This window comes from Dama dama, chromosome 24, assembly GCF_033118175.1.
Source record: "Dama dama isolate Ldn47 chromosome 24, ASM3311817v1, whole genome shotgun sequence".
Taxonomy (NCBI): Eukaryota; Metazoa; Chordata; class Mammalia; order Artiodactyla; family Cervidae; genus Dama; species Dama dama.
In genome coordinates, this window is record NC_083704.1 from 13,706,684 (window position 1) to 13,721,415 (window position 14,732).

Consider the following 14,732-nt stretch of genomic DNA (forward strand, 5'->3'; position numbering starts at 1 on the left):
AAGGAGATCCAACCAGTTCATCCTATAGGAAATCAGTCCTGAATATTCATGGGAAGGACTGATGCTGAAGCTACAACTCCAATACTTTGGCCACCTGATGGGAAGAACTGACTCATTTGAAGAGACCCTGATGCTGGGAAAGATTGACGGTGGGAGGAGAAGGGGATGACAGAGGATGAGATGGGTGGATAGCATCACCGACTCAATGGACCTGAGTTTGAGTAAACTCCAGGAGTTGGTGATGGACACGGAGGCCTGTTGTGCTGCAGTCCATGGGGTTGCAAACAGTCGACATAACTGACCAACTGAACTGAACTGAACTAAGATTCTTTTGTTGTGTGTTACTCTTTTCGACCCTATGGACTATAGCCTTCCAGGCTCCTCTGTCCATGGGATTTTCCAAGCAAGAATACTGGACTGGGTTGCCATGCCCTCCTGCAGGAGATCTTCCAGACCTAGGGATTGAACTTGCATCTCTTAGGTCTCCTGCACTGTCAACAGGATATATATATATATAGCTAAGACACCTGTTGTACAGCAGAAATTAAACAACATTGTAAATCAAGTATACTCCAATAAAGCGTTTTTTTTTTTAAGAAGTGGGTTTTTTGAGGCATAACCTGTTTATCTATAAGATGTATACTTGACTATTTAAATTTAACATTTGTTATTATCATTACATACCTCCTATAAAATCTACTTATTTCTCTATATCACTGTTGTCTGTCCTCCGTTAAACATCCTTAGAACAGAAAGTTCTCAGACCTCCTAGTTCAGCACTTTATCTCAGTCAATTTTCACACACCCATAGACCAAAAGAAACACCTAACAATTACCATCTCCTGCATACTAAGAACCAAACAACTTAATGAGTATTCACGTCCTAACACCTTGGCAGACCCATGAAAAATAATACACATGAGCTGAAAAAAGTGCATTTTCACTTCATTCTTAAATAACACACTAATGAAGCATCTATACCTGTTGACACAGTGCATGACTTCCACAACCTTGTAATCAGACTGGACATGGCCGTCTCCATCCTGTGGTACACTGATTTTCATGTAGCACTTGCTTTTTATCACAGCAACCACAGAAAACAAAGCCTTGTAAAAATAAGACATCAATGAAAGAAATGTACCACAAACTAATGTTGAAACTTTGAACTCCTTGAAGCTGGTAGTTCACTCTATGACTGACATATGCCAAATATCACTGTTTCCCTTTAAGGTTAAACTATTTTGGAATGCTCTTTCTTTTAATTTTTTTTTTTTCCAGCCACTCTGCACCAGCAGGCAGAAACCTAGTTTTCTGACCTGGGGTCGAAGCCATGTCCCCTGCATTGGAAGCACGGGAGTCTTAACCACTGGACCACCAGGAAAGTCCCCTGGAATGCTCTTGGTGAGTTTCTGGCAGCACACTGCAATACTTGAGCACACAGTTTAGGAATCTTGGCAGACATATCTGATGATGCTCGACTTATCAGAGAGACAAAGAGAATAAGAAACAAAAATAGCAGCTCATACAGGAAGAAGGCGTGGGTCCAGTGAGAAATGGATTTCACGAAGGCCATTGCTCAGCTTGACACTTGTTAGGTCTTTTTTAAAAAAATTATTTATTTTTGGCTGTGCTGGTTCTTCCTTGCTGCTCAGGCTTTTCTCTAATTGCAGTGAGCAGGTGCCAGAATCCAAAATAAAGCAAATTTTACTTTCCTTAAGCACAAAAATGCTTCCCCAGTTGTGGTGTGGGACCTTCTCATTACAGTGGCTGCTCTTGTTAAGAAGCACGGGCTCCTGGTTGGAGGCATGAGACAAGTGCTCGGGCCTGGTGCATTGGGAAGACCCAGAGGGATCGGGTGGAGAGGGAGGTGGGAGGGGGGATCGGGACGGGGAATACATGTAAATCCATGGCTGATTCATGTCAATGTATGACAAAAACCACTACAATATTGTAAAGTATTTAGCCTCCAACCAATAAAAATAAATGGAAAAAAAAAAAAAAAGAAGCACGGGCTCTAGGGTGCATGGGCTTATGGGCTTAGGTGCTCAGTGGCATGTGGGATCTTCCCTGATCAAGGATCAAATCCTGTGTCTCTCTGTTGCCAGGGGGATTCTTTGCCACTGAGCCACCAGGGAAGCCTGACACATGTTAGGTCTTTTAATACCCCAAGCAACCCTATGTGGAAGATGCTATATCCCCATTTTAAAGACGAGAAAGCTAAGGCTCAAATGTTAAGTCTCCAGCCTCACTCATGAGTTCAGATTCATGATTTAAACACAGGATGTCTGGCTTCTCCCCAGCAGATAGTTTTAAAGGAAAGAAAACAAACAAGCGAAAAATGTGTAATTTACTACCAAAATAATAACACTCCTTACACATAACAGTCTTTCTTTGAATATCTATGCAATAATTCCACCGAGAATCTGCTTTCCTCTGAATTGCTGTTAAAAAGAAAAGGACAAGGAGACGAAGGAAATGGGTAGAAAAATTAAGGGAAAAAACAGCATAAGAAACATCTACATAAGAAACATTTTTTTCATAATCAGTCACTAAATGTATCTGGGAGTACAAGTTTATTTTTAACTGGCAACAAGACTGAAATAGATCATATAAATACAGGAGGCTGACTTCCTGACCTATTTGTTCATTATTTGTGATAATAGTGGAAACTTTGAGTCAACTTTGTTCTGACACTGGACTTTATTTTCCACATGGAGACTGACAGACAAATCACCACACTGCTAGTTTAAAACTATACTTCCAACAAATATCCATCAAGAGGGGCATCGTGTTAATGATACTAGAATGTGGGGGTTGGGTGGCTTACCAAAGACAGATCACAATCGCTCCTCAAAGGTTAAAAGGTGTTCAGTGTGTCAAAATGAGTGTTCAGGGCAGCTTTATTCATGAGTCCAAACCGGAAACACCCCAAACATCCACCAACTGGAAAACTGATGACTGTGGTACATAGCCATACAATGGAATTCTACAAAGCAATAAAAAAGCAAACTACTGATACACTCGCCAATGAGGATGAATCTCAAAAACACCATGCTGAGCACAAGAAATCACATTCAAAAGAATATATATTCTGTGATTCTGTAATCGAAAGTGGGATCCGGCTGCCCACCGCTCAAAAGCCATTGAAGAGGCAAGGCTGGTGGAAAGGAAAGTTCGCTTTATTTTGAATGCTGGTAACTTGAGGGTGGGAGGGTAGGGGGCGTTGCGGATGCCCGTCCAAAGGCCAACTCCCCTCAACTGACAACCAGTCGGCAAGAGCTTTTATAGGCTGAGGGAGAGGGCCGCATGCAAAAACGTACAGTCAGCAGTGACGGACATCTTGAAATTGGTCATCAGTGGTCTGGTCAGTGTCATCTTGATTATTTTAGGCAGAGTTAATCTTCAGTTCTAGGACAGGTTTCTTTCCATTTCTCTGAGGCCATTTCTCGGAACTGTGCCGCTTACGTCATGGCTACTTCCCAGGTGGCGCAGTGGTAAGGAATCCACCTGCCAATGCAGGAGACGCGGGAGACTCAGGTTTGATCCCTGGATGGGGAAGGTCCCCCGGAGAAGGAATGGCAACCCACTCCAGTATGCTTGCCTGGGAAATCCCATGGACAGAGGGGCCTGGCGGACCATAGTCTACGGGGTTGCAAAGAATGGGACACGACTGAGCAAAACTGGGCATGCACACACGCAAGTCATGGCTACAGTCTGGTCATCGTGAGTTAACTTCTCCACCCGCCTGGGGTTTCAGGATCTATAAGGTAACTCACAGGATATGGTTCAGAACATTATCTATAGTCCTTGAGGAGGAACTAAAGGTCCTTGACTAGGCTTAATGACTAAACCATTACTATTTGGTCTCCTTTGACTGTTTTCCTTTGTTTCTGCATGTTCTCACTTCTCTTATTAAATTTATTCCTTGGCTAAAGTTTTTCCACAGACAAAAGGCATGGGGGACAAGGATCTGCTCTGTTTCAATTCTGATTACAGGAAGTTCTCATACAAGGAAAACTTACCGATGGTGATAAAAGTTAGAAGCGTGGTTATCACAAAGAATGGCAGTCAGTGGGTATTGACTAGGAAAGGGCCTTGAGAGAACTTTCTGCAGTAATGGACACGTTCTATATCTTGACCTGAGTAGTGATTATTGAAGTGTATGCATAGGTATCAATTCAACAAGCTACACACGTAAGACTAGTACGTGGTGTATTTACTACATTTATGTTAAAACTAATAAAAAATGGTTAAAAAGTTAAGAATCAATTAAAGGAAAATAAGAGATAAGATTCATGGTCTATTGCAGTGCTATCCAGTAGAAACATGAAATATATGCAATTAAGTTTCTTCTAGTAGCCACATTTTGAAGAGTAAAAAAAAAAGGTTGTACTTAGTAACATATAGATTACATTTCATAATATTTTATTTAATGATATTTTTAAAAATAATATTTAATAAAATTATATGCAGTATTTTCACGTTTATATTTATATACATATTTTATCAATATATTTATCAATATATATTTATATAAATATTTTATCAATATTCACATGTTATTTAGACCTGTGATCAAAATTAAAATTGTTAATAAAGTATTTTATATATTAGACAGTGCATGCAAGTCTATTGAAATTAATACCAATTTAGAATTAGAAAACAAGTTATTACATGTATAACTGAATTCTTCACTGTATACCTGAAATAACACTGTAAATTAATTAAACTCCAACAAAAAATTTTAGGTATTTAAAAAAAGCAAAAAATAAAATTATATCATATTTCTAAAAAAAACTGAAGAAAACTCAAGTTCTGAGTTCTTAGTTATGTAAACTTAGTCATGTAAACTATCAATTTGTCTGAGCATCAGTGTTTCAGTCTAAATAAAGGAAATTAATAATGATTGTGGGGAGAGAGACTCTCCTACATGAGTCTCACATACGTCTTGCTCGGTATGCCAACAAAGAAGACCCTGACTCTTACTGACAACGGTTTTTGGTTTCCTTAATCAATAGAAATTGATAAGTGACTTCTCTGGTGGTCCAGTGGTTAAGAATCCGCCTGCCAATGCAATGGACATGGGTTCGATCCCTCTTCTGGTACATGCCACGGTGCAGCTAAGCCCATGTGCTGCAACTTCTGAAGCCGGAGCGCCCTAGAGCCCGAGCTCTGCAACAAGAGAAGCCAGCACATTGAGAAGCCCATGCACCACAACTGGAGAGCAGCCCCCACTTGCCGCAACTAGAGAGAGCCGCGTGGAAGACCCAGCACAGCCAAAACCTTAAAAATTAAATAAAAAAAATAGAAATCGGTAAGAGGCCATACAAGAAATCCAGGCAAGGCTTTATTGGCGGCCTCTGTTGCAGCAGGACAGGGAGTGAAAACAAATAACAGTTTCCTTTGCTTGCTTGCTCACTTCCTGGGCTGCAGCAGGCTGAGTTGGTTTCTTATATGGGGTGAGGATGGGGCAGGTCCGGGGTGGGGCCAGAGGGCGGGTGTGGGTGGTTTGCCCACCGCTTTGGTGGTGGTGTGTGCACCTTTCACTTCCTAATGTACTGCCTACATGCACAGTGCCCTGCTCTTGCTCCTGGCTGTTCAGAAATGGCAGTTGGGGTTTTTGGTCTTTTTGCCTCTTGTTGTCCATAATTTGCCCCAGACACGCATCCATGCAGTTATGTTTAGTCCCTCCTAGCATTTGTATCTTGCTGCTTAAGGAGACATTAATCTGGGTAGGCACACTGGAGTGAGGGTTCCCAGATCCCAGGGTCCAGCTTGCCTCGTGGCCACTCCTCCCCTGGTATGTCTGCAGTGAGCAGCCTGGAGGGGTGAAATAATGTCTCCCTCCAGGACAAAGAACAGGTTACTTAGGGCTTGCCATAAAGTGGAGGATTTCCCAGCCTCTGTTTCTCTCCTGTGACAGAACCCTGTGAAATCTGGGTGGAGGCAAGCTTATGCTGGTTATTTGCCTTGAGTGGAAAAGGCTTTTGGTTCTGACCCAGGAGTCTTGGGGCTTCCGTTAACATCTATAAAACAGCAAAAGGCTGAGTGATTAGCTTGTAAGTAGAGTAAAATCAAATCCCATTTCCAACAATCAAAGGGTTTTTTTTTTCTTTTTTGGTAAAAATAAAATGAAATCCATTAGGAAGTGAAAATATTCCATCAAAGAATATGAAAAAGAACATATATATATATGTATAACTGAATATATAAATATATATAGGTACAACTACTGTACAGAAGAACTTTACACAACACTGTAAATCGACTATACTTCAATAAAATTTTACAAAAAGATTTCATCAGTGTAGCAGATATATTTGAAAAACAATACCAGGTGGCATATAATGAACCCCTAGACAAATTAAACACAAGTATTAAGGAAGTCTGGCTAAAACAATCAGACAAAACTTCACAGATCGCTCTAGAAATTAATGATGAAATAGACCTACCAGTTGCAGCAATGTTATAAAATTATTTCTGTGAGTAAATATTTTCTCATAAATTTCCAATATAAGAAATCCAGGGATTTCCCTGGTGATCCAGTAGCTAAGGCTCTGCCCTCCCAATGCAGAGGGCATGATTTCAATCAGTCAGTGAACTAGATTCCGCATGCCATGACTAAGACCTGCTGCAGACCAAAAAAAAAGAGTCAAAGGTAGGTTCCCAAAGACTAGAATGCTTTGTTGAAGAATGGGGCTAAAAGTTAAAAGGGTGATCAAGTCCAGATGCATTGAGAATTATAGTGTTTAATCACCCTGCCTATTGGGTAGGCTTTACCCAACTATACTACCAATGGCTTCAAGCCTCCTAACTTCCCACTATGACACCGGGGTACAGGACTTATTTATGTATTTCTTTAACTAGAAAATACCTTTAGGTCCTACCATTTTTAAGAATTTGAGTTACGTTCCCATGGGTACCCAACCTCTGGGATCTAAAGCCTAATTATCTGAAGTGGAGCTGATGTACTAAATCGCATCGTAAATGTAATGTACGTGAATCATCCCCAAACCACACATCCCAGTCCGTGGAAAAACAATCTTTCAGGAAACCAGTCTCTGGTGCCAGAAAGGACGGGGGCTGCTGCTATGAGGGATCATTCAAAACCAGAGGGCACTTAACGCTTCCTGGCGAGAAGAATTTAACTCAAAACTTTCAACTTCAAAAACGTTTATGTTATCATGCTAGATGTAGAAATAGTCATAAATGAGTGGGGTCCAAGGTGGAAAAAATGATTCTCACATGGCAGATTTAAGAGATGCTTCTATAGATAGGAGCAAATGAGGCAAGTGGGAGTTTGGATGTGACCTCAGCAAGGAGACGCAGAGGACTCCCAGGGACAGGGAAGGAATCTGGATGCAGAGTCAGGAAATACCAGGCTGAGCTCAGAAATCATGGCCTGGCCATTTCAGTTGGTTCCTGGGACCTATATGGAGGAGTTCTTACCAGAATTTTTAAACCCTAAAAAGGTTTTTTCACATGCATTCAATAAGGAAAATAAACAATATCCCACCTTTTCATGACAGTCAATCTTCCTTTCCATAAGAGTCTGGAAAAATAGAAAATCTTATGTGCAACAAATGATAAGAAATTTTGGTGGTTTGATGTTATCAGGGTGTCCAGTGATGGCTTCCCATCAAACATATCAAAGGTGAGTTAAAATGTGGTAAGAAAGCCATGAAAATATCGCTGGGAGACGTTGCTTTAATGTGAGATTTCTTGCTCAGTCCACAAGGATGTACTCAGCCAGTATCTTCAAAAATAAATTTTCCATCTTATAAAAGACTTTTTAAATTTTTAAATGTTTTTTGGCCACACTGAGCTGGGCATGTGGGATCTTAGTTCCCTGACCAGGGTTTGTCAAATCCACACCCCCTACATTGGAACGCCAACTCTTAATCACTGGGCCACCAGGGATGTGCCCTGTTTTAAATTTTTCCATGACAAAAAAAAAAAGATCTACTAACTCTCATTAAATCAATTCCTGCTCAGTTGCTTATGACTGGATATTTTCTTCCAAGTGTCACTTTTTTATTTTATTTACCAGTGCACTGTCTGATAAGAAAAAAAACACACAAAAGTTTGTGTTTTGAAACTTTCATTTCTGTCTGATTGTCTTCCAGTTCAATTCAGTTCAGTTCAGTCGCTCAGTCACGTCTGACTCTTTGCGACCCCATGGACTGCTTCACGCCAGGCCTCCCTGTCCATCGCCAACTCCCGGAGTTCACTCAAATTCATGTCCATTGAGTTGGTGATGTCACCCAGCCATCTCATCCTCTGTCATCCCCTTCTCCTCCTGCCTTCCATCTTTCCCAGCATCAGGGTCTTTTCAAGTGAGTCAGCTCTTCACATCAGGTGGCCAAAGTATTGGAGTTTCAGCTTCAACATCAGTCCTTCCAATGAACACCCAGGACTGACCTCCTTTAGGATGGACTGGTTGGATCTCCTTGCAGTCCAAGGGAATCTCAAGAGTTTTCTCCAACACCACAGTTCAAAAGTATCAATTCTTCTATTGTCTTTATTCATTATTTATTGCTGAGTTGCAAATTACTTCAATTTAATGGTATTAAAAAAAAATAGTATAGGACTTCCCTGGTCGCGCAGTAGATAAGAATCCACCTGCCAACGCAGGGGACAGGTTCAAACCCTGCTTGGGGAAGAATCCACATGCCACAGAGCAACTAAGTCCATGCCCCCACAACTGTTGAACTCGCATGCTGCAACTGCTGAAGCCTGTGCCCCTAGAGCCTGTTCTCTGCAACAAGAGAACCTATCACGATGAGAAGCCTGTTGCACACTGCAACAAAGAGTAGCCGCCACTCACTGCAACTAGAGAAAGCCCGTGCAAAACAACAAAGACCCAGCACAGCCAAAAACTATGTATGTGTGTATATACATACAGGGGACTTCCTTGGTGGTCCAGTGGCTAAGACTCCTCGCTCCTAAGGCAGGGGCCTGGGTTCCATCCCTGGTCAAGGAACTAAGATCCCACAGGCTGCATGGCACCGCCTAAAACAAACAAACAAAAAAATCAGTATATATTCATAATCCCACGGATTTGGGTGACCAGGAATTTGAGAGCAACATAGCTGGATGTTTCCTCACACACTCTTTCATGAAGCTGTGTTTAAGACATCAGCCAGTAACAAACACATGAAAAGATGCTCGACATCACTCATTATCAGAGAAATGCAAATCAAAACCACAACAAGGTACCATTACACGCCAGTCAGGATGGCTGCTATCCAAAAGTCTACAAGCAATAAATGCTGGAGAGGGTGTGGAGAAAAGGGAACCCTCTTACACTGTTGGTGGGAATGCAAACTAGTACAGCCGCTATGGAGAACAGTGTGGAGATTTCTTAAAAAACTGGAAATAGAATTGCCATATGACCCAGCAATCCCACTTCTGGGCATACACACCGAGGAAACCAGATCTGAAGGAGACACGTGCACCCCAATGTTCATCACAGCACTATTTATAATAGTCAGGACATGGAAGCAACTTAGATGCCCATCAGCAGACGAATGGATAAGGAAGCTGTGGTACATATACACAATGGAATATTACTCAGCCATTAAAAAGAATTCATTTGAATCAGTTCTAATGAGATGGATGAAACTGGAGCCCATTATACAGAGTGAAGTAAGCCAGAAAGATAAAGACCAATACAGTATACTAACGCATATATATGGAATTTAGAAAGATGGTAACAATAGCCCTATATGCAAAACAGAAAAAGAGACACAGATGTACAGAACAGACTTTTGGACTCTGTAGGAGAAGGTGAGGGTGGGATGTTTCGAGAGAACAGCATCGAAACATGTATATTATCTAGGGTGAAACAGATCCCCAGCCCAGGTTGGGTGCATGAGACAAGTGCTCAGGCCTGGTGCACTGGGAAGACCCAGAGGGATCGGGTAGAGAGGGAGGTGGGAGGGGGGATTGGGATGGGGAATACATGTAAATCCATGGCTGATTCATGTCAATGTATGACAGAAACCACTACAATATTGTAAAGTAATTAGCCTCCAACTAAAAAAAAAAAAAAAAAAAAGACATCAGCCAGGGCCTGCAATCCGGGAGACCTGGGTTTGATTGCTGGGTTGGGAAGATCCCCTGAAGGAGGGCATAGTAACGCATGCCAGTCTTCTTGCCTGGAGAATCACGTGGACAGGAGCCTCGCCAGCCCCAGTCCATGGGGTTGCACAGACTTGGACAGGACTGCAGCGACTTAGCATGCACATGCGCTGTCATCTGAAGTCTCGACTGGGTTGGAGAACTCCCTTCCAGGTGGCTCACTCCACCTGGAGTGTGTGCAGGAGGCCTCAGCTCCTCACCTCTAATTTTTCCAGAGGTCTGCTTGATCTTTGTGACATGGCAGCAGACTTTTCCCCATGTGAGTGATCCAAGACCAAACAGAAATTGACCATGTCTTTTATAGCCTTATCTCAGAAGTCACACATCATCGTTGCTCCAATAGTCATTGCTTATAGGGATCAGGGTGGGAGGGAACAATACTACTGCGTGAAAACTGGAGGCAAGAATGGGGATTTATTATGAAAGCTGATAACACACTATCTTTCATTGTGATGTTTGAAAAATGGAAACAGGAATAAAAAGTTGCAAGGATTAAGTTTTTAATAGTTTGAAACAGTGAGAACAGAAGAAATTCAGAAAAACCTGAAATTATTGAGGTTACTGACAGTGAGAACTATCCCAATTTTCCTGTAATTATTTTGAGAGTGATATATTCCAATCATCATTTTAACAAGCTGAAGTCCATTTGAAATGTATACAGGATGTAATCAGATTTTTAATACAAATTTCTATTATTGTACAAGTGTGAATGAGTCTAAAGATTGGTATCTGGTTGAGAAAACTGAGTAATAATTGCCTGAAACCATTATATTTGAAGTGACTTAAAATCAAATTTGTGGGGCTTCCCTCATGGCTCAGCGATTAAGACTCTGTCCCTGATCATGGAATTTCCACATGCTGTGAGGTGCGGTTAAAGAAAAAAAATTTGAAAAAAAAAATCAAATTTGCAAACTTAAGAAAAACTGTAACCACATTTTAAAATTATAAACAGAGAAGTCCTGGCTACAGTATTACAATAAAATTCACAGATCAATTAAAAATTTTGTGACGCTTCAAGACTGGCTTTTTTAATTACCCTGGAAACTGACATTTATTTTTAAAATATGGGAACTTCCCTGGGGATCCAGTGGCTAAGACTCTGTGCTTCCAGTGCAGTGTGTGCAGGTTCAGTGCCTGGTCAGGGAACTAAGATCCCATATGCTTCTTGGCCAAAAAAGAAAAAGAAAAATTGGCAACAAGTTATGTGATTTGTCATAGTTGTCGTGTCCGAATCTTTGCAACCCTGTGGACTGTAAGCACACCAGGCTTCCCTGTCCTTCACCATCTCCCAGAATAGATATTTCCAAATCTGTTTAGGTCAAAAAGAGACTGCCAATCTGAAAAATATGTTCTTATAAAAATAGCACAGTTAATAAACAAACGAGTGATTTTTTAAAAAGTCATATGTAATCCAGTTCTTTTTCATGTAATTGGACGAATGCATAGTTGACTAGGAAATTTTTATTATGTTTGTAATGGTGATGTCTGTGAAGATGTATGTTGATAAACTGATGAAAATATTTTCAACCAAATAGTAAAGGATTTTAGCACACAGCATTTTCTGGAATTAAAAGTATGGGAATAGGCAGAGATGAAACATATCATGGACAGAACTCCAGAAGTGGTAATTCACATCAAGGCCCTGCTTCAAGAACACATTTTGCAAATAATCTGTTTTTGTTGGTTTTTTTAAGAGGGCTAGTAAAGAAGTAAACATTGCTTTTAAAAGAAATTAGTGGTTTGATCATTTCTTCTTTTGAGTAAAAGTTATATTTAATATGTTGATTTTGAAAACTTGCTTTACTATGCAGATACATACTGACTTAGAAAGAGCAGCTGGTCACAGGTTTCTAACTTAATTTTGAATTGTTATTTTTTTTTATTTATATAAAAAAGAAAGTAAATGCTATGACAAAGAGTAAAATTTGGATTAAAGGAATGAATTGTTTATAAGACCATCTTATCAATCACAAAGTTGAATCATTTGCATTTTAAAAGCTAAACTCTCAAATGACAATTACAAAGTAAAGCTAATATTTTGACTGCATGTGACAAGACTCCTGGAGTGAAAATAAAGTCTGAGTTAGAGGAGAGTTCAGGCTTCCCTGGTGGCTCAGCGGTAAAAGAAACTCTGCCTGCCAATGCAGGAGACATGGGTTCGATGGATCCCTGATCCAGGAAGATCCCTTGGAGAAGGAAATGGCAACCCACTCCAGTATTCTTGCCTGGGAAATCCCATGGCCAGAGGAGCCTGGCAGGCTGCAGTCTGTGGGGCTGCAAAAGAGTTGGACGTGACTGAGCGACTAAACAACATCAGAGGAGAGTTCGTGGTGGAACTATGGGTTGTTTGAGAATTCTGGTTCATTTATATTAGATTTCAAATATTGGCAGTTAACTAAGAATCATCAGTAAGCTTTTCCAGTCACTGAAAAAGTCTTTTGACAAGTATCCTGAGAAAAGAAGGGAACGGGAATGACCAATCCCCCCCGCCGCCTTTGTTTTGGCTGAGACTCAGGGCATGCAGTCCCAACCAGGGACTGAACCTACATCCCCTTCTGTGGAAGGAAAGAGTCATAACCACTGGACCTCCTGGGAAGCCTGGGGAGCAGGAATGGTTAGAAATGAGTTCTGTCTGCCAATAAACCAAAGCAATTCAATCCTGTGATGCACAGTGGTAGGCAGCTATATATTTTTTCTGCCTAGCACCCTTTTCCATCCACCCTTGGGTTTCAACCAATTTTCCTTTGGCTAACAGGAGAAACAGACCAACTGCTTTGGTTTGCCCTAACTCAGTTTTAGCACTTAAAGTTCTATGCATAGGAAACTTTATAGTCCTGGGTAAACAGGAAGTATCGGTCATCCTGGGAGTGTGAGATGTGGATTGGTGACAGGCTCGTTTCTTCCCAGATGTAGGATGGCACTTGATCAATGTCTGATCACTTACGGCATCCTACCCACGTGGTCACAGTGATTGAATGAGAAATGGATTTGAGCAAAGCTGGTCTGTCTCTCCCAGAGGGATTAGGGAAAATGAGCTCTTTTCAACTTGTACCATTTACCATGATCACCATCTTGATTGCCTTATGGAAGGATCCTTCCTAGAAGTGGAGAGCCAGGGACCTGATCATCTGACCCCTGGAAACAGCCACTAATGAAGCCAGCTGCCACCCTGGACTTTAAACTTACTAAGCTATAAATTCCCTTCTCTGCTCTAGCTTGTTTAAGTTGATTTTCTCTTGCTTACAACCCTAAGAATCCAGCAACCTGTCAGCACGAAGGCATATTTATTAAAATTTTAATCAATAGGAGTCTGAAAATGTACTTTTCCACCTCTTTGTCAGCTTGCAGTGCATCTCTACTTAATCATTATCCCACATAACACTTAAAGCAGATAATACACACACACACACACACACACACACACACATATATATATATATATCTCCATACATTTAACTGTTTGGATTCTAGAAATATTGTGACACCAACAGCTAAAAGAAATTGCCTAGTCTGAGCTGTCAGGTCTGTGTTATTTAGTCTAATTATCCCAAATTGGTGCAATAGCTTTCATCAATTAACCAAGGAAACAAGTAGGAAAAGTCCTTTGAAAACTTTCCTGATTAGCAAGAAGTGTGAAATGTTTCTGAAGTTAAAATAAGCATGGCCAGGTTATAGATTAGAATGTAAAGTTGACATAAAATTTTAAGAGCCTAGAATTCAAAGACATTTCTTACTTGTGCTTCATTGTTTTAGTTTATATATATCCCAGGGCATATATTCTTTCTTTCTTTCTTTTTTTTTAGTACGTAGGAAAGGTATTTCTGTATAAAACTTAGCAAAGTCTCACAGTGGAAATAGAAACCTATTAAAAACTTGGAAAACAAGCAGAGACATGACCAGAGCTACTAACAGCAATAGGTAAGATGGTCTGAAAAAAGAGGAGGTTACAGATGAGACCCCTTAGGAGTTCAGTGCAATTGTCTAGACAAGTAATAATGACAGTCTCAGTAAAGATAAATGATTTCCTGTTCTGGTTTCCACCTGACCCATGCAAGCGCCAACCGTTAAAGGGAAAGGACATACTAAATATTAAACAGTCAACATACATAAAATGCTTCATTTAGCAAACACCCAGACTGCATTTATCAAGAGCCAGACACTATTCTCAGCACTTAACAAATATTAGCTCATTTAACTCTCATTACAAATTTACGAGGTAGTGGGACTTCCCTGATGGTCCAGTGGCTAAGACTTTGCGCTTCCAATGCAGAGGGTCTGGGTTCAATCCCGGATCTGGAAACTAAGACCCCACGTACCGCATGATGCAGCCAAAAAATAAATGAACAAGTAGAAATGAGACTTATGCACCTTGCTCACCCCTGGGCAGATCCCAGGGACCTACCGCCCAGACCTGCCAGTCTACATGTTCCAGTGTTACATGGGAGGAGCAGACAGAACAGTGAGCTACAGAGGTGTCTTGAGGGTGGGAATGAAGGACAACTTAGCAGTGAACTGCTCATGTCTGATAAGCCAAGTATCAGACGCCTAGGTGATGGGGAGGATTAGGGATCCTACCAAATTCTCCAGAA

At 40.9% G+C, this 14,732-nt stretch overlaps 1 long non-coding RNA gene across 3 annotated transcripts in view; it reads right to left on the reverse strand.

Moving 5' to 3' along the window:
* Positions 1 to 3,182: 3,182 nt before the first annotated feature.
* The window catches only part of LOC133045564 (uncharacterized), a 32,203-nt gene continuing 20,653 nt past the window's right edge, over positions 3,183 to 14,732 (reverse strand). The window contains exons 2-5 of one of the 3 annotated variants that reach the window (XR_009690282.1): positions 8,904 to 9,012; positions 7,517 to 7,552; positions 5,034 to 5,172; positions 3,183 to 3,507 (exon numbers count right to left, since the gene is read on the reverse strand). This is a non-coding gene — a long non-coding RNA (uncharacterized LOC133045564). Of the gene's footprint in view, positions 3,508 to 4,581; positions 5,173 to 7,516; positions 7,553 to 8,903; positions 9,013 to 14,732 lie in introns of those variants that run through there. The other 2 variants (XR_009690280.1, XR_009690281.1) reach the window with 2 other exon arrangements.